At 36.2% G+C, this 21,913-nt stretch overlaps 1 non-coding gene across 1 annotated transcript; it reads right to left on the bottom strand.

Moving 5' to 3' along the window:
• Window positions 1–3,382: 3,382 nt before the first annotated feature.
• On the bottom strand, window positions 3,383–3,489 carry LOC128195131 (small nucleolar RNA R71). The gene has a single exon (XR_008246703.1). It is a non-coding gene; the product is annotated as a small nucleolar RNA R71 (small nucleolar RNA).
• Window positions 3,490–21,913: the final 18,424 nt, after the last annotated feature.

The following is a 21,913-nucleotide window of genomic DNA, read 5'->3' as shown; positions in this document are numbered from 1 at the left end:
GAATCTAACTTAATAAATATTGTCATTTTGCTTTTGCTTCTTGATTCTAGAACTCTCCTCCTATAAAAATTTCAATTTATTTTCTATAGTAACTATTTTTGTAACAAATTAGGAGTTAATTATATTTTTTCTTGTATTCAAAATGAACATTTTTTCTAAAAAAAAAGGCCCATGGGTTGGCCCTAGCCCACAGGGCTTTTGAAGATATTTTGGCCCCATGGGCTTCTTTTACGGGGGGCTTTTTGGTCCTGTGGATTTTTTTGGCCCCAACCCACGTGAGTTAGGGCCAAACCATGTAAGGGGAGCCAAATTGACGGGTCTAGTTCTGTGTGTGTTTTGTGAGTTGTGCAGCTGGCGCTGAGCGGCATTGGGTCAAGGGCATTGAGCGACATTTGTGTAGTTTGTGAATAGTGTTAGCTTTTGTCTAATTAATAGGCATTTCTGGGTTTGATAGCTAGGGGTCTTATTTTTTATTAAAATTTGGTGTGCCTACTTCTCTTACTACATATTTTGATAGAAAAATCCCAGAAACACCACTGGTAGTCCAGATTCTGTTTTGCGAAAAATGGGTGAGCCTAAACTTTGCAACAACATAACTTTTGTTCACGATGTCAGAATTGGACATATCATATGTGTTTTTTGGGAAAAAAAAATATGAGCTATTGATTCCTCGTCGCTTTAGCCACGAGCCCATGCCTCTAATTCCAAAAAGAGACCGTTTTCTGTTTCTCTTTTATTTTGAAGTTTTATTTCTAGCGTTTTTCACACTTTTATGTGTCAGTTAACATAGCTATACTTTGAGTGTTGATTAAAATGGTAAGACCAAGTATCGTTTCCCAAAGGACTCTCGGCCTAAATAGTTATGTGATTTGTTGATTAAATTAGACTTGTAAACGAAATCTTGTAGGTTTAGATGCAAATACTGAAAAGTAAATATGAATGCATGTGTTGATCAATTGGATCGAAAGAAACAAAAGAGATTGATATGAAATATGGAATGATGATGTTGTTGGGGTTTTCGATTAATCCTATCCAGTCTCATGTATTCATGAATTCATCTTTATTCATTAATGTTAATGTCACTTTCTAATTTACCTTAAACCCGACGTCTCGGTGAAGAAAGCCTACTCCTAATCACTAGTTTACAATGTCTTATCTCCCTAGCAATTATTCATGTATTATATTCGCACAGAAGCTTAAAGGCAACCAATCCTCCTATCCCTATGTTTAGGTAATATTGCTCTTGGGGGAATTTCCTCAGTTCTAGATGTATCTATACGTGTCCATATAAATAACATCAATGATCATGCAATTGAATGAGTTAAACAAAGCATGCATAAAGTATAGAAGAAAAACCCTAACAATTAATGAAGAAAGCATATAAAATATAGAACTAATTCAATACATGAGAGTTTCAAAGGATTACATCGGTTCCCCAACAACAATGGAGGTTTAGGTCACCATAAACATGGTGAAACTAGATGAAAAACAATGAAAGAATGAAAGATAGAACCCTAGAATTTGAAGAAAGGAGCTTCCGCATCCAAAATCCTCCTCCAAGGGGTGAAGAAAGTGTGATTTTGCCTCTTTCTGTCCAAAGATATCAACCCTAGGTCGATTAAACCCTTATATAGTTTATTAAAAATTACAGAAAATAGGCCCAAGCCCAATTAAGTGGCGCTCAGCGGCACTTTTGTCACTCAGTGGTAAGTGGCGTTCTTCAGAATGACGCTCAGCTGCAGTTTCAGCCCTCAACGGTGATTGCAGTGCTTCAGAAGGCCACTCAACGGTAAAAGTTGCGCTGAGCGGTGAATGCGTGTCTTCTTTTGTGCACTTTTACTTCCTTTCCTGAGTCCAGCTTCTTACTACTTCAAATTCTTTCATCTAATTCATCTTAATTCCTGCCAAAACAAGGAAAACCAAGCATAAAACCCATCCAAATCTCTTATTTTCAAAACTTAAGTAAAAACATGATTCCAAGCTAGTTTCTAAATCATAAAGGTTGTTTTTAATATCAAAATTAAGTATAAAAATAACGGTTTTTCAATCGTTATCACCAAACAATGTAAGGGGGGCCAAATTGACGGGTCTAGTTCTGTGTGTGTTTCGTGAGCTGTGCAGCTTACGCTGAGCGACACTGGGTCAAGGGCACTGAGCGACACTTGTGTAGTTTGTGAATAGTGTTAGCTTTTGTCTAATTAATAGGCATTTCTGGGTTTAATAGCAATGAGTCTTATTTTTTATTAAAATTTGGTGTGCTAACTTCTCTTACTACATATTTTGATAGAAAAATCCCAGAAACACCACTGGTAGTCCAGATTCTGTTTTGTGAAAATTGGGTGAGCTTGAACTTTGCGACAACATAACTTTTGTTCACGATGTCAGAATGGGACATATCATATGTGTTTTTTGGGTAAAAAAATATGAGCTATTGATTACTCGTCGCTTTAGCCATGGGCCCATGCCTCTAATTCCAAAAAGAGATTATTTTCTATTTCTTTTTTATTTTGAAGTTTTATTTCTACCGTTTTTCACACTTATCTGTGTCACTTAACATAGTTATACTTTGAGTTTTGTTTTGAATTTTTTGTGTTGACTTTTCATGATTTTTGAATGTTAGTCACAAATTTTCAGCCCATTCTGATTTGGTTTGCATATACTTCATGTTTATCTCCCTATATTTCACTATGTTGACTTTTGCTGATAGGAGTTGACTTAGTACATGACTAGGGTAAATCCTGGACAACTACTACCCTTTGATCCTAAAATTGACAGGACTTTTCATAGGTTAGCTAGGCATTCTAGGAATTTGTCTTTAGAGTCAATCCCACAATTTCAATCCATACCATTAGAGTTTATGCATTTAGATACCATTAGTTTGCATAGTACTGAGCAATCTCCTTTTGTGTCTATTGTTCCATATTTTGTGCATTTTGCATCTGCTACATCTACTGCATCTGAAAATAATTTTGAATCTGTTTTTCATCATACTACTAAGAACAATACGACCCAATCTCCACCTCGCGAGAGGACTCTTAGGGAGATGGTTGCACCTGATTTCACCTACAAAAGCTTGTGCATCCAATATCCTGATGAGGACGTGCCATATGTTCTCAAGACTGGACTGATTCATTTGTTGCCCAAGTTTCATGGTCTTGTAGGTGAATGTCCGCATAAACATCTAAAATAGTTCCATATTGTGTGTTCAACGATGAAGCCTCGAGATGTTCTTGAAGATCACATCTTCTTGAAGACATTCCCGCATTCTTTAGAAGACGTGGCAAAGGATTGGCTATATTATCTTACACCCAAGTCTATCACTAGTTGGGATGATTCGAAGAGATTGTTTTTGGAGAAGTTCTTCCCAGCCTCAAGGACCATGGCCATAAGGAAAGATATTTCTGGGATTAGGCAGCTCGGTGGTGAAAGCTAATATGAATACTGGGAAAGATTTAAGAAGCTTTGTGCAAGTTGTCCACACCACTAGATCTCTGAGCAAGTCCTTCTCTAATACTTTTATGAAGGTCTAAACAACATGGAGAGGAGTATGATAAACGCTGCTAGTGGTCCCTTGGTGACATGACACTTGCTGAAGTGAGACATTTGATTAAGAAAATGACTTCTAACTCCCAATAGTTCAGCGCGAAGAATGATGCTATTGTTGTTAGGGGAGTTCATGATGTGGGTGCTGGTTCCTCATTTACAAATAGAAAGATAGAGAGCAAGCTTGATACTCTTGTCAATTTGGTAACTCAACTGGTTGAGAATCAGAATCAGAAGTCTACAACTATGTAGAGTTTATGTGGTATTTGCCCTCTAGGGACCATTACACTGATGTTTGTCCATCTTTACAACAACATTTTGGCCCTGATGCTCCTCAAGCTTATGTTGCAAACATTTACAATAATAGGCAGTCGTAACCAAAACAACAAAACTATGACCTCTCTAGTAATAGATACAATCCAGGGTGGAGGAATCACCCTAATTTGAGATAGTCCAATTCCCCGCAACAACAACAACAACAATTTCCACCACCAACACCATTCCAGAATATTTCTGGTCCGAGTAGACCGTTTATGCCTCCACCACCAGTCCAACAATACCAGAGGCAATAACAACAACATGATGTGACTGTACCAACAGCTCCTCCTCAACCTTTCACTTCTCAGCCTTCATTGGATGAGTCAGTCAGGTAGATGACTATGCAGAATATGCAATTCTAGCAAGAGACAAGAGCTTCCATCCAAAGCCTGACCAATCAGATGAGGTAGATTGCCATACAGCTAAATCACAACTTGAAGTAATGGCTCTAATCTCCGTCAGATTCATTAGCAATTTAAAATAGTCACAACACAATTGCCACTTTTCTTTTTTCAAAGCCATCAAACTTTGAATTCAAAGGAATAAACCCAACGCCACTATAGTAGCATTTTTTTAATTATCACTGTTCTTTAAAAAGAAAATTATAGTAAGCTCATATAACTTTAGTGAAGCAATGAATAATTTACAACAAATAAATAATTAGCTATATGTGATTGAATAAAGAATTTAACTCTATATTATTTTAATAAAAAAATTGCACATGAATTAAAGTGTACAAGCTCTAGCAAAATTTACTACAAATTTTAAAAATTACTTATTTTAAACATAACAAATCATCATTACTTTAAAGTTGACACTTTTTTTTGTCTCTATCTATGGATAAAGATGACTACGAAGCCTATTGTGATAGTCACTAATAGATATTTTCCAAAGTTAACCATTTTCTTATTCGTTCCTTCATACAACATGTGATTGAATTTTACTTAAATAATTCATCAATATGCTTCTATTGAAGTCAACGTTTATTCATTCTCAGAACATGCCATTGTGTTGATAGATAAGATTGAATGTTCTTTTGATATGACAAGAGATAATTACAATATTTAAATCCAATTGGTACATAAAGAAAATCACAATATCTTATTCCTAACTCGGTTAATAACACTCTAAATTTGATCTTAGCTTTGTGATTATCCTCTATCCACCTCGTTTGATTTGTTAGCTTCTGGTTATGGATCATTATCAGTTGCCATTTATACTAACTCAACAATAAATTTATAACTCAACAATATATTTGTAACTCAACAATATACATTCCCAAAATTCGGACAAATTGCCTTCTCAGATTGTGCAAAATCCTAGAAATGAAAATGTTAGTGTCATCATCCTAAGATCTGGGAAGCAAATTCACACTAGTGCAGTAAGACAAATGGCACCGGTTAAATTTGTTTATAGGCACCGGTTCTACAACCGAGGTATATACAGACGAGGTAAAAAATGGTAGGTTTTATGCCTCGGTTATGAACTGAGTCAAAAAAAATAGGATTATGCCTCGGTTTTTAGGTAACCGAGGCAGTAACGTGTTTTTATTTTTATTTTTTCAACCTTTATCAATAAGAAACAAAACCAGAACATCAACTCTAAAACCATTATCAGACATGAAAATCAAAAGGTAAAATCAATGCAAGAAAGAAACGAGACAAAACATAAAGTGAATGCAGAAATGTAAATTGAATCATCAAACTGAAACGTACAAGCTTTTATTAAAAACTGGAAATGAAAATACAATTGATGTATAGTGTCTGTCACCCACTACACATATGTTTCTATTTTACAAAACTCCTTTATATAGGAGAAAACAAAAACAGAAAAGAAGAAAAGAGGGGGCAAAGGGGAAAGAACCGAATAAACTTGGAATATTCTTGGTTGCTCTTCAACTAACTCTAACCTCTTTTCTCTTCAACCGTCAACCGCTTCTCGGTCTGATCAGCATTCTGGTTCGATCAGTTTCTGGGCCTGCTTCCGTTGGACCTTGGAGCTTGCGTCTGATTCTGTTCTACTTCTTCTCCTTTCGCAAGAACCCTAGCCTGTTAGAATCGCTGCAACAGAATTATTAGCATGGAACAAACCAAGAGGGGGGGTGAATTGGTTATATACTTTTATTGTGCCTTTTATTATTTTTCTCTTAATTTTACTTACTGAGCAGATAATTAAATATAAATGACAGAGTAAGGGAAAGAGAAAAATTGCACAGGTGATTTTATCCTGGTTCAGATCACTCGGATCCTACGTCCAGTCGCTTATCTCAAACAAGATAAACCTTTTTCACTAACACAAAACAGTGACAAATATTAATCACAAAGAAAAACAATTTGTAAGAGTTTAGAATTACCACCTCTCTTGAAACCACAAGAGACGAACTTACACTTCCTTTGAATCTTCACAAAGGATGACCACCTCCTTCGAATGCTTCACGAAGGATGATTCTCTTCCAGGCACTTCCTCGGATACACCAAGGATGAACACGCTATTCCTCTGTCACCGCAATAGCACTTCAGGACTTTGCAGACAAGAGTTTCCTTAGCTTCAACAATCTCACAGAGTTCTCAAAGAGTTCAGAGGTTTTTAGCACAAGGGAAGAGCTATTTTTGAGATAAAGAGTGAGCCATTTTATAGACTCAGCCTAATACCCTTCCATTCTTCGAAAACGGGCCATCTAACGCATTTAATCGATTAACACAAGTATTAATCGATTACAATGAGTACAACGGCTAGTTTTTTCAAATCTGAAACCCACAACGGCTAGTGTTAATCGATTATTCTCAGGAATAATCGATTAACTAATCGATTATTATTAGCTTTAATCGATTATTACAGTGGCAGTTGGGTTTTCAGTGCCAACCTCGTTTTAATCGATTAAAATTGGGTTTAATCGATTAAAACGGCTTGTGGATGATTCTCAACAGTAAATAAATCAAATATAAATTACAAGAATCAACCCTAATACATATTTGAGCACTATTACATCAACTTTGATTATTATAAAAGCTTTATAAAATACAAAGATCTTCAATCTGTCTTTATGGATCTTGACTTGTGCAAATCTGTTCATCATCAAAACTTCATCTTTGATTTTTTCTAACATTCTCCCCCTTTTTGATGATGATAAAAAATTATCCTGAGTTTAAAGCTTTTTAATAATCTGAAACAACCACAACTCACGAAAGGAGAGATTAATAGAAAAAATAAAGAAATAAAGAGTTTAAACTATCTTTTCCCCCTTTTTGATCATAAGAAAAAAATATGTGCTCCCCCTTAATAAAAGTAAAGTATGCATAGAAAAAGAAATGAACAACAACTTGTTATTGAAGTTTAAAAAGAAGATGCATGCAATCAGAAAGATAAACAACAAAACAAACAAAGAGGATCTAGAACTCATCACTTGCGTCACTATTAAAGTGCCGCTCTAATCCTGAAATCCTAGTGTCTAGATTCCTGAGATGAGTACATATTTCTTCGTGGCGAGTGTTTTGAATGTTCATCATCTCATTTTGGAGGCGAGCCATCTCAGTCATTTGTCTAGAGAGACTCTCTAGACTATATTCCTCATGCACTTGAGATGGACCAGCAGCATGTGTGGGGTCAGGCATGGGGATATCCGCAGCTTCGTCTTCATTTTCTTGCCCACCAAGGGCATCCTCAGGGTGGATGTAGGAGAGTCCTTGTTTGATAAAACCCATTTGCCTCAGGGAGTTATCTCCAACCTTATGACCCGGAAGGACAGTCTCATGATGTTCATTTGTGACATCTACCCCTTTGTACTCACAAATTTGGGAAACAAGAAGAGGATATGGAAGAGGTGCAGCATCTAACCTTTTGGCCTTGAACATTATTGTCTGAATCAGGTGAGGCCAATTTAGTGGAATGCTCTGAAGTATTCCATACATAATGATGAGATCAGTCTCAGAGCATTGGGCATGATTTGACCCTCTAGGGCACAAAAGCCACACAATAAGGTAGTGCAAAAGGCGTTCTTCCATCTTGAGTCCACCACCAAGGAAGAGACGAGCATTGTGTTGTCGAGGATTGCGGAGAAATGACTGGTACACCATTATCTTGTTGAATTGAGCAAAGTCATTTGGAACAAGTTGAGAATTTTCTAAAACAGGGACTTTTGCTACATTCGTCCAAATGTCATTGTCCAAGACAATGTCCACACCTTTCACCCTTGTTTGGAAGAACCCATCACGAACCTTTAAATTAAAATAGAAGATGCGAACAAGATCCGGATAGTACCTTCCACGGAGTTCCATTATGTGTTGAACTCCTTGTTCAATGATGAGATTGGGAAAGGAGAAGTTGTAGGATGTGTACCAAGCGAGATCAATGAATTTCTGTTTGATGAGCTTCCTTTCCTTCCAAAATTGTGAGAATGACTGTTGATCTTGCTCATCGGAAAGCCACCCTTCTATGGTAGCATCTCTTCGGCGAACATTACTCTCCGAAACTCCACTTGTCCTTCTTCTCCTTCTTCTTGAAGGTTCAGCCATGGAGATGGATGGAAAGCAAAGATTTTGGTGAAAGAAGGGAGAAAGCAAGAGGGATAAGCTCAAGATTGGTTCAAGTATGGAAAGTGGGGACCAAGTGGGGTTTAAATAGGCTCAAGAATGCTCCCCAACGTCTAGATTTTGGGATTTTGCCCGTTAATAGCTGTTGGCAACGGCTAGTTCAATGAAAGCTGCAATATTTTTCGAAAAAAACAGTCTGGAGCGCATTTAATCGATTAAATTGGATTTTAATCGATTACGTAATCGATTAATACTTGGATTAATCGATTAAACCATTCATTCGTAAATGTATAGGTAACGCTTTTAATCGATTTACTCGCAGATTAAACACGTTAAGCAACGAAAAATGCAATATTGAGTCCAAGAATGCCTATTTGACTATTTCTAATATGCCTAGATCTCTTCTAAGCTCAAAAAAGCTATCCTTAGGCAATGCTTTGGTGAAAATGTCTGCTAATTGATGCTTAGAATCTATGAATTCCATTTCACAATCGCCTTTTTGGACATGGTCTCTAATGAAGTGATGCCTAATTTCTATATGCTTGGTTCTAGAATGCATGATAGGATTTTTGGTAAGTTTTATAGCACTTGTGTTATCACACTTAAGCGGAATATGATCTAAATGAATATCATAGTCTTCTAATTGCTGTTTCATCCATAAGATTTGTGCACAACAACTACCCGCAACAATGTATTCAGCTTTAGTGGTTGATAAGGCTACACAGGCTTGTTTCTTAGAGTGCCAAGAGACTAAGGAACTACCTAAAAAGTGACAGGTTCCACTAGTGCTTTTCCTATCTATCTTACAACCTCCATAATCAACATCAGAAAATCCTACAAGACTAGGCTCAGCTCCTGAAGGATACCATAAACCAAAGGATGTTGTCCCCTTAAGGTATTTAAGAATGCGTTTTACTGCAGTAAGATGAGACTCTCTAGGGCTAGATTGATACCTAGCACACACACATACACTTTGCATGATATCAGGTCTACTAGCAGTAAGATATAATAGAGAGCCAATCATACCTCTGTATTTGGTCTGACTTACCTCTTTACCTGTCTCATCTTTGTCTAAGTAGCAGGATGTTCCCATGGGAGTGGATGCTTCTTTAGCATTTTCCATCTCAAACTTTTTGAGGATTTCCCTGCAATACTTGGTTTGAGATATAAAGGTTCCTTTCTCCATTTGTTTGATTTGAAGTCCGAGGAAGAAGGTAAGTTCTCCCATCATTGACATCTCAAATTCTCCCTGCATGGACTTAGCAAAATTCTCGCAAAGAGTTGCGTTAGATGAACCAAAAATAATATCATCTACGTATACTTGAACAATTAGAAAATGTTTTCCAATTCTCTTAATAAATAATGTTGAATCAATTTTTCCTCTGTTGAAACCAGTTTCTACAAGAAAATTGCTAAGACGTTCATACCAAGATCTAGGTGCTTGTTTTAAACCATATAGTGCTTTCTTTAATTTGTAGATGTGATTTGGGTTTTTAAAATCCTCAAAACCAGGTGGTTGTTCAACAAATACATCTTCTTTGATATAACCGTTTAGAAAAGCACTTTTAACATCCATTTGAAATAATTTAAATTTCATTATATATGCATAAGCAAGAAGTAGGCGTATTGCCTCTAACCTGGCAACTGGAGCGTATGTCTCATCATAATCTATACCTTCTTCTTGACTATATCCTTTTGCCACAAGCCTAGCTTTATTCTTGGTGATGTTTCCTTCTTCATCCAGTTTGTTTCTGAACACCCACTTTGTTCCAATTACTTGATGAGTGTCTTTTCTGGGAATTAATTCCCACACTTGATTTCTTTCAAACTGGTTGAGTTCTTCTTGCATTGCGATACACCATTTTTCATCTTGAAGGGCTTCTTTAATATTCTTTGGTTCAATCTGTGACACAAAAGCAACATTCATACAATAATTTACAATATTACTTCTTGTGTTTACCCCTTGTGTGATATCGCCAATTATGTTGTCCAAAGATAATCCTCTAGGTTGTCGCCATATTTTATTTAAATCTTCATCTTGAGGATTGTCATGATTCTTCTCTTCATTTGTTTCCTTTGATGAATCTTCACTTGTTCCTGCATCAGATTCTTCTGACTCAAGAGGTTTTGCCTCAAGGTCCATAATTTCATCAAAAGTAACATGTATGGATTCCTCTATTGTGAGCGTGTTCCTATTAAAAATTCTATATGCTTTGCTTGTTAAAGAATAACCAAGAAAAATTCCTTTATCAGCTTTTGAATCAAATTTTCCCAAATTTAGTTTTCCATTGTTTAAAACATAGCATTTGCATCCAAAAATTTTTAAATGAGAAACATTTGGTTTTCTATTTTTGAAAAGCTCGTAAGGAGTACGTTTTAAAATAGGTCGAATTATCATTCTATTTAAAACATAGCAAGCAGTACTCACAACATCAGCCCAAAATTGTTTAGGAACATTATTTTCATTTAACATAGTACGAGCAAGTTCCTCTAAGGTTCTATTCTTTCTTTCTACAACTCCATTTTGTTGGGGAGTTCTAGGTGAGGAAAATTTATGAGAAATACCATGTTCTTCACAAAAACTTTCAAATAATTCATTTTGAAATTCACCACCATGGTCACTTCTAATAGCTTTTATTCTTAGATCCTTTTCATTTTGAACTAAAACAACAAACTTTTTAAATTCTTTAAAAGCTTCACTTTTAAGAGTGAGAAAGAAAGTCCAAGTGTATCTTGAAAAATCATCAACAATAACCAAAGCATAATAGTTTCCACCAAAACTTTTTATCCTTGAAGGACCAAATAAATCCATATGTAAAAGTTCCAAAGGTTTTAAAGTAGAAACAATATTTTTTGAATGAAAGGAATTTTTAACTTGTTTACCCTTTTGACATGCATCACACAATTTATCTTTTACAAACTTTAATTTAGGAAAACCAATTACTAGATCTCTAGATATAAGTTTGTTTAATTGTTGCATATGTATATGAGCAGCACGCCTATGCCATAACCATGGGTTTTCCTCTTTAACAACTAAACATGAAATATTTTTATTTGATGCATTTTCTAAATCAATTAAATAAATATTATTATGTCTAACTCCTTTTAATGCAATTTCAGAAGAATCATTCTTAAAAATAGTGCAAGAATTCTTCTCAAAGGTTACCTTGAATCCTTTGTCGCACAGTTGACTTATGCTAATTAAGTTATGCCTTAGTCCTTCTACATATAGCACGTCTTTGATCATCAAGGTGTCTTTGCTTCCTATATCCCCTTTTCCAAGAATTCTTCCTTTGTTGTTGTCACCATAGGTAACAAAGCCTTGTTCCTTTTCTTTAAAATATGTGAACTTCGTCTTGTCTCCTGTCATGTGTTTTGAGCAACCACTATCGAGACATCACATGACTTTTCTTGATTTCTATAATACCTGCAAAAAAGGAACAAACAAGCTATTTTAGGTACCCAACTTCTTTGTATGGGTCCTTTTGGGTTAGATTCAAATTAGTTAGCAACCCAAACATACCTTCCCCTAGAAACACCAAAACGTTTAATTCTGCATTTGTTTGAGGTATGGCCTTTTCTCATGCAGTAAAAACAGGATACAACATTTGTGTTTCTGTTAATCGTTCCTTTTTCTACCCATGCTCTGCTGGTTCTATATTTATTTTTAGGAACAAATTTCTTAGCAGCTTTATTTTCAGAGATTTTACTATATTCTCCAGTGGTTGTATTTTCAGAAAAATATTTGAATTTTATGCAAGATTCACATTCATTATTAGCAATATATTTTTCTTTTTCATAATATAAAACTTTACTTTTCAAATTTCTGATTTCTTCTGCTTGATATAAAAATTTATTTTTCAAACTTCTGTTTTCTTCAGACAAATTTGTAAATTCAGTTTTCAAAGCATCATTTATTTTAGAGAGATTTTCAGAAGTAAACTTCAAATTTTCATTTTCTTCAAGAAGGTTGTCAAATTCAGATTTTAAATTTTTAAAATCCTTTTTCAGCTTTTTATGAGAAATATTTAATTTTTCAGATTCAATTAATAATGCAGCATATGTTTCATGCAATTCATCTTCATCAATGTGACTATCATTATCAGAGTAGTGTGAATTACTTACTTGGCTGACATTATCATCATCTGCCATCAAACAAATGTTTGCTTCTTCATCTGAGTCACTTGAATCTGAAATAGTCTAATTGTCGTCTTCCCATGCAATGTAGGCCTTCTTTTTCTTGAAGAATCTTTTCTCCTTTTTGTCTTCACCCTTCTTTTGATTTGGGCAGTCTGCTTTTAGATGCCCCTTTTCTACACAGCCATAGCATCGGTAATTTGAGGAAGATACTTGATTATCTTTCTTTTCGTATCTAAATCTTCCTTTACCTTTAGACTTCATGAACCTGTTTAATCTTTTGATCACGAGACTTAAATTCTCCTCTTCGTCTGAGTCTTCATCTTCTGATTTGCCTCTGCTTCTTTCAACCTCCGACTTTAATGCCAAACTCTTCTTGTTGTTTTTGGCTTTTGCTTCTTCTTCATCAAGTCTTCCAAGATCTAGTTCATGTTCCCTCAACTTTCCAAAGAGTGCCGCCATAGTCATGGTGTTGAGGTTTTGTGACTCCGAGATTGCAGTCACCTTTGGTTGCCACGACCTGTCTAAAGACTTCAAGATTTTAATGTTAAGTTCATCGGTATCAAATGACTTACCAAGTCCAATGAGATGATTGACAATGTTGGTGAAGCGTTTTTGAACGTCTGAAATTGTTTCTCCTTGCTTCATCCGGAACATTTCATACTCTTGGATTAAGGAGTTCTTCCTTGCCCTCTTTACATCATCTATTCCTTCATGCGTCACTCTGAGTACGTCCCACATTTCTTGAGCAGTTTTGCAGACAGAGACCCTGTAGAACTCATCAACAGTCAACGCTGATGCAATGATATTCCGAGCTTTTACGTCATTCTGAAATCTTTTCTTTTCTTCAATGGTCCATTGACCACGGGGCTTTGGTTCCTGTGTATTGTTAGTAGGAACAAAAGAGCCAGATGCAATAACATCCCAAATTTCACAATCAATAGATTCAATAAATATTTGCATTCTTACCTTCCAGAATGCATAGTTCTCACTTGTGAATAGTGGGGGTCTATTGATTGATGCACCCTCTGCAAAGGTTTGATGTGATCCTGCCATTTGAATTACTATCAAAGCAAGCTCTGATGCCAATTGTTAGAATCGCTGCAACGAAATTATTAGCGTGGAACAAACCAAGAGGGGGGGGGGGAGTGAATTGGTTATATACTTTTATTGTGCTTTTTATTATTTTTCTCTTAACTTTACTTACTGAGCAGATAATTAAATATAAATGACAGAGTAAGGGAAAGAGGAAAATTGCACAGGTGATTTTATCCTGGTTAAGATCACTCGGATCCTACGTCCAGTCGCTTATCTCAAACAAGATAAACCTTTTTCACTAACACAAAACAGTTACAAATATTAATCACAAAGAAAAACAATTTGTAAGAGTTTAGAATTACCACCTCTCTTGAAACCACAAGAGACGAACTTACACTTCCTTTGAATCTTCACAAAGGATGACCACCTCCTTCGAATGCTTCACGAAGGATGATTCTCTTTCAGGCACTTCCTCGGATACACCAAGGATGAACACGTTATTCCTCTGTCACCGCAATAGCACTTCAGGACTTTGCAGACAAGAGTTTCCTTAGCTTCAACAATCTCACAGAGTTCTCAAAGAGTTCAGAGGTTTTTAGCACAAGGGAAGAGTTATTTTTGAGATAAAGAGTGAGCCATTTTATAGACTCAGCCTAATACCCTTCCATTCTTCGAAAACGGGCCATCTAACACATTTAATCGATTAACACAAGTATTAATCGATTACAATGAGTACAACGGCTAGTTTTTTCAAATCTGAAACCCACAATGGCTAGTGTTAATCGATTATTCTCATGAATAATCGATTAACTAATCGATTATTATTAGCTTTAATCGATTATTACAGTGGCAGTTGGGTTTTCAGTGCCAGCCTCGTTTTAATCGATTAAAACTGGGTTTAATCGATTAAAACGGCTTGTGGATGATTCTCAACAGTAAATAAATCAAATATAAATTACAAGAATCAACCCTAATACATATTTGAGCACTATTACATCAACTTTGATTATTATAAAAGCTTTATAAAATACAAAGATCTTCAATCTGTCTTTATGGATCTTGACTTGTGCAAATCTGTTCATCATCAAAACTTCATCTTTGATTTTTGCTAACATAGCAATCGGTGAGAGAGTTGGGAGAAATCCCCAAATTGATTTAAGCCTCCCTACGTAGAATGAACTCGAGAAAGAAAACCATGTCAGCTTTGCCTCTTTGCAGCAGTATGAAACGCTGTGTTTCATTAAACTTCACTCCAAGAGGACTTCAGCCCATTCCATCGCCAAGCCTTATTCAGCCGCTGCCTGCCCACTTTGCTCCATTTTAGCCCAATCAGCCAAAGACTTGATCTGCAGAAAAAAAAAGGATTTTAAACAGCAAAAAGAAAAGATAAAAGAGAAATTACCTAATTATTTAAAAACCTATTTTATTTAACTAAAAAGGGAAAATAACACTATTTTTACAAAACTCTAAAATTAAAGACTCAAAAACACTGGACCTATTCACAGCACATTCAATCATGCCATTTAATCATTTCCTAGCCATTTCTTTCAGTCAAAACTGTACAACAATATTTCTCAGCTTTAAACCTCGGTTTCAGCAATCCAAGCATTTGAGAAACAACTTAATTCAGCTAATTTCAGCAATGAACATAATCAGAAAAGCATAAGTCAGTTTCAGCCTCACAGGAAAGTGTTTAACTCAGATTCACTCAACTATTTAGGGTTGTCTTGTTTCACTCACTCATGACATGTCAACCTCCATTCTTAACTTTGCAAGGACTCTAAGTGAAAGTGCTCAGCTCATGGTTTCATATAGATCAAAAGGTCTTTAATGGCTTGTAATGTAAATGGTATGAAGGGTTAGAAAACACAAGGCTAAATGGAATTAGAGAAATTGTCAAGAAGAAGGAAGAACCTATAACTCAGTGCACTCTTTGTTTAACTTTGGCCAATCAATTTTTTTTTCTTTTTCCCTTCTCTCTGGTTTTCAATTCTGCCAGGTCTTAAATTTTTTTTTTTTTCATTTCTTTTGCAATTTTGCTCTTTTTCCAAACCTGCTCTTTCTTCTTTTTCAACACAACCAGATTTCTCAGCTCATTTTTCTTTTTCTTTTTCACTCTTGGCCTTTCTTTTCTCTTTTGCACTCACCAAGTTCCATCTCTCCCTACTTCTCACAAGTCTCTACAGGTTGGGTAATTGATGGGAAAATAGCTTGTAATGAATGGAAACAACAAATATGGCTAAGGCTCAAAAGAAAGGTACAATGGATGAAATCACACAAGAAAGACAAAAATTTGGCCCAAAATCTCTCCAGGTTAAGAAATTTGCTAAAACTGACTTTCTACCCTCTTTTATGCAAAAATTACTTCATTGGACTGAACTCAGATGCAAAAATAATGCTAAGACTACTTCTACTTGAATTTACAGCATGGAACACAATTAACAGTTCTAATTAAAAGAAATAAAACTGAGAAATGAATTAAATCAGTAAAGAATGAATAAGAGTATGAAACAGAACCTAAAAATGTCTAACAGTGTGACCTAAACTATGTACAACCTATACGGGCTTACTAGACTCAATTGGAACCTAAAACAGCTAAGACAAAACAATGTAACCTAAAGAAACTATCAGAAAGAACCTAAAGCTACAATTGAAGAGAAGGGGAAAGAATGTTCTTATTGGGTTTGCTCCACTATGTTTAGCTCCTCTGTGCAGAGTCTCCAGGATTGCACTGAATTCATTCTTCTCAACTTTCCACTGCAGCAAGGTGTGTGTTGATTCACTGTGAATGATCTTGCTGATGTTTCCAGAGTTGGTAAACAGCCATCCTCAGCCATCCAGAGCTAGTAAACAGCCACCCAATAAGCCTGTTTCATCGCCAAGGAAGAACAACAATAGACAGCAACATATCAGAAATTCCAACATACACCACAAAGCAATACACCACAAAGCAATACACCATAAAGCAATACACCACAAAGCAATACACAACACACACACCACAAAGCAATACACAACACACAAAGAAGCTTCATCGCACCTTCATTGCACAGTATACAACATCATCAACAAAAGACATCATCAACAAAAGAGAAGCTTCAGAGGCATCGGCGTGTCCCAGATCCTGACGGTACCGGAGGCATCGTCGGAGGCGACCCACTCGCTGTTGGGGGAGAAACGCGCGATGGTGGTCGAGGCGGAGGCGACCCACTCGCCGTTGTGGGAGAAACGTGCGATGGTGGCCGAGGCGGAGGCGACCCACTCGCCGTTGGGGGAGAAAAGCGCGATGGTGGCCGATTGGGATTTTCTGATTTAGGGTTCCATGGCGCGACGACGATGACAGTAGACGACGACAATAACAACTATGAAGGTGAGAGCGGCAAGGACGAAGGACGAAGCGAACGACACCTACGAAGGACTCGCAACGGCGACGTTGGTGGAGGCAGCCCTTGGGGAGAACAACAGTGGCGGCGGCAAAGACTAAGCAGCAGCGCGAAGAAGAAGAACCGAAGAAGCAATGAACACAACCAAGCTTTAAGTGAAAGATGAAGCAATGAACACAAATAAGCAACGAAGAAATGAATAGCAGTGGCAGCGCGCAGAGAAAGAAGAAGAAGGAGAACCATCAGCGCGAGAAGAAATGAACCGAAGATCGTTTTGTTCAGGCTTTATGCCTCGGGTCTAAGTTCACCGAGGTCGTAGCTCAGGCTTTCTACCTCGAGTCTGCAGGCAACCAAGGTAGTATCACCTTTTCGTACAGTTGTCAGTCCTTTAGGCACTGGTTATGCTTCGGTTCTGTGTGCAACCGAGATTGTATCTTGGTTTTGCACCGGTTCGGCGTACAACCGAATTATATAAGATTGGTTTTATTACAAACCTGCCACCGCCTTGTGATAGGCAGCGGTTTGCTGTCAAATGAAGCATAATATGCGAGTTTAAAAGCCAATATTGTACTAGTGTCAGATACCCACAGTGCCACCTCCGGCACCTACACCTCAACCTCACCCTGTTACATCTCAAAGAAAAGAGGACCATGCAAGTCCAAGCAGGACATTTGAGGCAGGTAGATCCTCTTCCTGTTCCGGTGGTTCTTCTCTTCTTCAGGTGAACTTTCTTCTTCTACCACCAACACCACCATCAGTGTATCTCCTGACATGCATCATCGACCTATCCCTCTTCCATTTCCTCCTAAAGTAATTCAAAGCAAAAATGTGAAAGAGGTCGATAAAGATTCCTAGATATGTCAAATTCTTGAAGGAGCTATGCACCAATAAGAGGAATATGAAGGAAAATGAAAGAGTTAGCATGGATAGAAATGTATCTACATTGATAGGTAAATTTGTACCTCACATTCCTGAAAAATGCATAGACCCAGATACATTCTGCATCCCTTGCATTATTGGAAATAACAAATTTGAGAATGTCATGCTTGATTTGGGTGCTTCCATAAATTTCATGCTTCTATCAATCTTTAAATCTCTTTCTCTTGAAACTTTGCTACCTACGGGTGTAGTAATACGGTTAGCAAATAAGAGTGTTGCCCATCCCACTGGTTACATAGAGGATGTTTTAGTTAGGGTTGGAGAACTCATTTTTCCTGCTGACTTTTACATTCTTGAAATGGAGGAAGAATTTTCCCGTGGGTCTGCCCCAATTATCTTAGGCAGACCATTTTTGAAAACTGCACGAACTAAAATTGATGTCTATGTGGGTACCTTGTCATTGGAGTTTGGCGACATCGCTATTCATTTTAATATCCTTGATGCCATGAAAAATCGATCTGAGGACCAATCTATTTTTTGTGCTAAGATACTTGATTATACAGTTGTTGAGCATGTTTCTACTTCTCACTCTTTGCATGGTTCCAACCATTTTTTGCCATCACATGTGAATGCTTCTTTTCCATGCATTGAACATGAATTTGAGACTGTTGTTGATATTGAGTCTAAATCTAAACCTCATTCATGTTCTTAAAGTATATTTGATGTTCATCCCGATACATTGGGAGTGGGTGTTATACCTCTGCATTTAAATTCTGTTGACTAGGAATGCATTAACCTTATTGCAAGAGGTACGCATAAATCTGACCAGCAAGAGCCCAAGGTTGAAATCAAAGGCCCATACAAAGACAAAAGCTGCAAGAACAGCGGGCATCGGCTGAAACCGCTCATCAACAATCCTTCCTTGGTAGATGCAGTTGTGAAAGAGACTTCTCTGCTCAATCAAGTTTGGACTCTTCCACCCTGACTTGGGGAGCTTTTGTTTTTCTCTCTCCCTATCCACTTTTAATACACTTGTCCATGATTTGTGATTGTATTGACTACTCTGATCTTATTGTTTGTGACACACTAAGGACATTGTGTAGTTTAAGTGTGGTCTATTTGGGGAGATTTTGATTTTTCTTTGTTAGTTTTTGTTTTCTTTGTTAAGTTTTTTCTTTTCTAGGTTTTTTTTGTTGTGTCTTGTGTACAAATTTGTATGTTTCTCTCGCTTTCTGAACTTTGTTTAGGTTGTAGACTCGTCCTTCACTTACTATGATTGATTTGAAATCCTTTCTTTTCTATGTTTGGAAATATAATTATGATGTTAGAGAGGTTGATGAAATTGTGACAAAAATACCTTGTATGAGAATTTGAGCCACTTGATGTCTTTCTTGTGTGTGATATACCTTTTGATTGTTTTCACATATGCCTTGACTTGAATTTGGTTGATAATTCTTTATTGATATGCATGTTTGGAAGTGATAAAGGCAATTTCGTTCTTGAGCCTCTCTAGCAAAATAAGCCAACCTTGTTTTAGTCCTTTGATAACCCCTTTGAGCCTATGCTTTCCCTTTTCTTTGTTTTGAAGCTTATTAATTACCCTAAAGTGGAAAACCATGATTACCTTAACCTTAGGGAATTTTCGAGCTTTGGAATTGTTTTGGGAACAAGTGTGGTATTCCTAAGGATTCTGATGATTTTGCTAGTTAGTTCCTCTTCTTGGTTGTGTTGAAAATATGTTGTGTTGTGTATCTTGTCTCTTACAGTCAGTTGTGTTCTAAAAAAAAGAGAAAAGAAAAGAGACAAGACAAGAAAAGAAAGAAAAAAATAGAAAAAAAATGAGAAAAATAAAAAATTTTGAATACTGGAGTTTATAAGAGGATTGAATTAGAGTTTTTTGGGTGTGATCTGATTGTATCTTCACTTGTTCCCCCATTGCTCTTCTATTCTTTTTTGTTAATAGCTTCTAATCCATATTTTATCCTCTATTGTCCTTGGCCCTAGTAATCCCATGAAAAGAGCTTTTTATTTGAACATGCATATGGTTTGAGTGTTGATATTAGAGGTTTGCCAAGCCTACTTGTTGCTTGCTTTCATGAGTGCATTAAGTTCACATTGTTTACCCTAGACACTTAAGAGATACAATAATATTGCATTTGTGAGGTTCTATTGTTTTCGATTCACCTCTTGAGCTGATTGATTATTTTGCCATGTATGGAATTGCTTGGATGATTATCATGACTATCTTGTTTCTCTTATTCTTAGTGTTTAGATATTGTCTAATCCTTTTCTTTTTCCAGGATTGATTGAGGATTGTTTAAATCAGTTTGTGTGTCTTTTTCTTTCTGTGTGTTGAGGTTGTATCACTCCTCTGATGTCCTTTGAATTGTTCCTTGATCTGCGTCTTGATTTTGCTTAGGAGTACAAAAGACTAAGTGTGGTTTATTTTGATGAATCAATATTTTCTACTATTCACTTAGCTAATTGTACTACATTTGATTAGGGAATTGTGCTTAATTGTCAAATATTTCCTCAATTTTAATATTTGGGCTTAATTTGACAAATAATTCTTATTTTAATTAATTTGAATTATTTGAGGCTAATTATTGTTTGACAAATAATTTTTGGATTATTATTTTGGGACATTAAAGGGCTGCCACATCATTCTCCACTTGCCACATTAGCATTTTTAATTTAATTTCAATTGTAATTTAGTTTTTAAGGCTTTTTGGACAGATTTAGCACATTGGACCGTGTTTGGTCATTTTTAGGATTAGGCCTATTTTGTATTCTGACCTAGGGTTATGTGCAAAAGGGGCGCAAACCCCAAACACACTTCCCACTCTCTCATTTACGTTTTCTAAGCTTTGGACAACAAGGGAGAGCTCCCCCAATTTGGGGTTTTAGGTTTTTCATTTACATTGATGCACTTTCAATTCGAGTAATGCAATTTCGTTTTCTTCTCTTAGCAATTTCGAGTCTGCACTTTAAATTCCATTCTCATTCTCGCATTACAATTTGTTTTGAGTTCTTTGATTTATGTTTTTCTGCTTTCGTTTGCTGCAGTGCGTTTTTTATTCCTATTACGTTTTGCATTTCGTTCTCCAATTGTTATGCCAATTTCGTTTTCCTTTTGTTGCATTGAATTCGGTTTCATGGAAGCTTAAATTCGTTTGGATTGGTGATTAATGAGCTGCAATGTTTCCATGAGGTTTTTGGAGCTTAATTGTGATTCTGTTTTTTGTGTGTGCATAATTGATGAATTTGTGTGAGTGCATTTGCTTAATTTACATTTTATGAAGGCCGTTTTAAACTTCGCTTAGTTGTCTATTTTTGCACTTGAGCTTCTACACACACATCCACAAGCTTCAAATTAAAATATCATAAATGGACAATAGAGACAAAAGAGATATTCACATAATGTTCTTCACTTGAAACGGTGTCTAAAAGAAAGTACAACCTATTTCAAACAAAATACTAAAAAAGCATGCTTACTCTGACAAGATGACTTTAACCAACGACTGTTGTACACAAAGAAAGAGAAAACACAAGTATCAAGGCTAAGAGCTTAGTCTAAGGGACACTTATCCAAAAGGCCTTTAAATAGAAGATCATTGAAATGCAGAAAAAAGAGGATAATATACAACGAAATATTCATCCTTTCATAAGTGTTCAATATTAAAGCACAAAAAGAGCTCAACAAAAAGAAAACATATGACCAGAAAAAGAAAAGAAGATAAAAGAAGAAAGACAATACTCTCGAGCTTCATTATAATATTTCTTACTAATTGTAAGAAAGAGAAAAAGAAATAGTGCATTGTATTGTAATCACATAATCTTTGCGAGAGTAGTAGTGTAACATCCCAAAAATATAGTATAAAACCATATAAGAGAATAATCACATATTAATAATATTACAAAATCAGTCTTACACAAATAGGAAGTACAGTTATGGTCGAACGGCCTTACAAAATAGCAGGGAGTTAAAACTGTACAATGACTACAACTAGAACGAACGGTTTACAAAATAACTTATATCGAACGGTCCTACAAAAGAAGAAGCCAACAACTGACCAAACGTCCTAA

The sequence above is a fragment of the Vigna angularis genome, chromosome 1 (genome assembly GCF_016808095.1).
Source record: "Vigna angularis cultivar LongXiaoDou No.4 chromosome 1, ASM1680809v1, whole genome shotgun sequence".
Classification (NCBI taxonomy): Eukaryota; Viridiplantae; Streptophyta; class Magnoliopsida; order Fabales; family Fabaceae; genus Vigna; species Vigna angularis.
The sequence above is the reverse complement of the archived record's forward strand: the minus strand, read 5'-3'. Positions and strand labels throughout refer to the sequence as shown.